Here is a 3,327-nt window from a genome sequence, read left to right as displayed (position 1 = left end):
GCCACATAACAAAAGGCGATCTATGGTTGGATATAAAGGCAAGCAGTCTGAGCACCCAAGGATCCAGATATTTGGGCACTTTGTTTAACACTATAATGTTGTTTTCATTCTTGTGCCAATACAGTCCCTCCCCATCACTCGATTTCTCCTCTCCTTAACAGTGGTAAAGGGAAAACCAATAAATTGAAATTCAATAAAACATTTTAATAGCAAGCATAAGGCCCTGGGTTCAATCCACAGCACCACAGACGGGTGGAGAAGAAAATGAAGAGGAACAGATTCAGAACTTCTAAGTTTTGTTATTTTTGCACAAGTTTTATCTTTGGGTGTATATTTGGATAATGTCTGTTTCTCCCGATGCCTCCAGTGTCTCAACTATTTACCTTTTAAAATCTATGGTTATACATTGTTAGCAGATTTTACTTTTCTCAAAGAATTACTTTCTCCTGTGAAATAGTGCCCAAGTTAAACAAGGCTAAAATACAAAAGAAACTACACTTAATAAAGTGATAACATCAGAAATAAATAGTATAACATTTTAGCAGTAATTTACTCTGCATGGTAGGCTTATAAAAATGATTTACAGATTTATAAATTTTACTTTTTATATGTTTTTAGCTGAAGTTTGTAAAATGGACATTGACCACTTAATATAAAAAAGAAAAATAATACTTTCATTAGAAATTTTTATTCGTATATTTGTATAAATGCCCTTTCTTTTTATTGAAGTAATCTTAAAAGGCAATGTGTAACACTACATAAAATAAATATTAAATAAGAAATAAAGATTGCTGAAAATTTAGCTGCAATGCAGTAAGTTTGCTAATATTTGTTCTTTTAGATGGAGAACTTTTCCTCCCCTGAGAAAAGAAGCCAGTAGAAAAGCAGACAGTAGTGGAATATTATTAAAGTAGGCATCCCTACACAGTCTTAGGGAATATTATAATAAAGTGAATAGAAAATGCAGAGAAAATGAGAGACTATTCCTCTTTTAGTCAAATTTTCTGCTGCTGTATCTAAAAGACCTGGTAAGAAAAACTTTAGAGGAGGAAAAGTTTATTTAAGGTCTCGTGGTTTCAGCAGTTTCAGTCCATAGACAGCTGGCTCAATTCCTCAGGGCTTGTGGTGAGTCTGAACATCATGGCAGAAGAGTGTGTGGAGGGAAGCGGCTCACGTGGTGATTGGGCATCAGAGAGAGGCTCCATTCCCCAGATGCAAAATATAAACCCCAAAGGCATGTCCACAATGACTCACCTCCTCCAGTCACAGCCTGCCCACCTTCACTTACTACCCAATCACCCCAAGAAATTAATTCACTGATTGCTTAAGACTCTCCTAACCCCATAATTTTTCCTCTAAAGCTTCTTGCATTTTCTCACACATAAGCTTTTAGGGGACACCTCACATCCAAACCATAACAGTTCTATTCTGATGTCTTCTTTGGTTATAGTTTAAACTTATATTAAAATAATAATGACTAGTGCACTGTTGACAGCCCATCCTGCATCATGTGTTGTGCTGTTGTCTTTGCATATATATTCTCACACAGCATGATATGGAAAGTTTGAATCAAATCCCTCCGTTAAAAGAAATAAATGCCCAGACACATTTAGCTATAAAAGAGTAAAGGACTTGCATAAAATCCTACAGCCAGGAAGTTACTCAGTGGGCAATAAAATTCAGGTTTTTTCTAAAAACTTTCCTTTGACTTCCAAACTGATGACTCTCTATTATTATTTGCAGAAAATTTGAATAACTATTTTGATAAATATTTTGATTATGTTCTATTGAACTTGGAGATCTATGTCATCTTACTGTTTAGAAAGAATTTTTTGTCTTTTTTATTTATTTAATGATACTGGGGATTAAGCCCAGGGGCTCTCTATATATCCCCAGATATTTATTTTTATTTTGAGATAGAGTCTCACTAAATTTTCCCACACTGGCCTCCAACTTGAAATCCTCCTGCTTCAGCCTCCCAAGTAGCTAGAACTACAAGTGTGTGCTGCCATGCCCAGCACAAATCACTTTTGTTTGTGATTAAGAATTGACTAAAAATGTGAGTGAAGTTTTGTCCAGTTTGGCAATGGTTAGAATTGTCACTGAGGTTGCTGTTGATATGAAGAGAGAATCTGACAAACTACTTTCAGTCAGTGTTCTCAGTAATTGAAACTCTACTATGAGTGGCATGGTTGTTAGAGCCAATGGTAATGATAATAAGAAATTTAAAGAAGATAAAATGAATGGTGCTCCTTCTCCTGTACTTCAGACTCAAAAATTACCTGGTAAAGTGACAGGAACTGAAGTTATTGCTTTAGGCTTACGTTTTGGTAACACGACCAACATCCTTATGCTGAAAGGAAAAATAAAATCCAGGCATTTTTGGAACTGCCAACAGAGGAAGCAGCTATTACCATTATGGCTAATTACCATTCTGCTGTGACACCTCATCTCTGTAATCAACCAGTTTATACCCAGTACTCCAATCACAAAGAACTAAATACATTAAACCAACATGCACAAGCCGTGCTTCAAGCTGTGACATCTGTCCAGACAACAAACACTCCTCTTAGCAACACCACAGTTAGTGGAAGTGCAGTGACTTCAGCCCAGAGACCAGCACTTAGAATAATTATTGACATTATGTACTACCCTGTAACACTTGATGTTCTTCATCAAATATTTTCCAAGTGTGGTGCTGCACTGAAGGTAATCACATTCACAAAAACAACCAGTTTCAAGCTTTGCTCCAGTGTGGTGATCCAGTATGTGCTCGACAAGCAAAACTAGTCCTAGATGGTCAGAATATTTATAATTCTTCCTGTACTCCAAGGATTGATTTTTTCCAAACTTGTGAATTTGAACGTAAAATACAGCAATGATAAAAGTAGGAATTATGCTTAACCTGATCTTCCATCTGGAGATGGGCAATCTGCATTGGATACAATTATTGCTGAAGCATTTGCCAAGGAGACACCCCTTTTAGCTGTTCCAGGAGCTCTAAGTCCTTGGGCTATTCCAAATGCTTCTGCAGACACCACTGACTGAGTGGGTATCCCTGGAGTTTCAGCTGGTGGCAGTACAGTCCTGTGGGTTAGCGATTTAAATGAAGAGGTGTTTATAGAGGTGTGCAGCTCATGAAGATTTTGTATAAGAAAGACAGGGCTCTAGGAAACTAATCACAACGTATTTTTTTAAATGACTGCATGATCACTTTATTAATTACACAATAGTTACAAGGATTAACTTCACAGAGTTTTTGCTTTTGCTTTTAACCAAGAAAAAAAAAGTTTATTTTTTTCACAAGGTAATTGAATGTCATTGTTG

General features: G+C 36.4%; 1 pseudogene across 1 annotated transcript; it reads left to right on the top strand.

The window, feature by feature from the left end:
* Nucleotides 1–1,533: 1,533 nt before the first annotated feature.
* LOC306668134 (polypyrimidine tract-binding protein 2-like) lies at nucleotides 1,534–2,827 on the top strand (annotated as a pseudogene). The gene is made up of 2 exons (XR_013766742.1): nucleotides 1,534–2,709; nucleotides 2,743–2,827. The product of XR_013766742.1 is annotated as a polypyrimidine tract-binding protein 2-like (transcript).
* The last annotated feature ends 500 nt before the right edge of the window (nucleotides 2,828–3,327 follow it).

This window comes from Sciurus vulgaris, assembly GCF_902686455.1.
Source record: "Sciurus vulgaris genome assembly, chromosome: 8".
NCBI lineage: Eukaryota > Metazoa > Chordata > Mammalia > Rodentia > Sciuridae > Sciurus > Sciurus vulgaris.
This window is presented reverse-complemented; position numbering and strand designations above follow the sequence as displayed.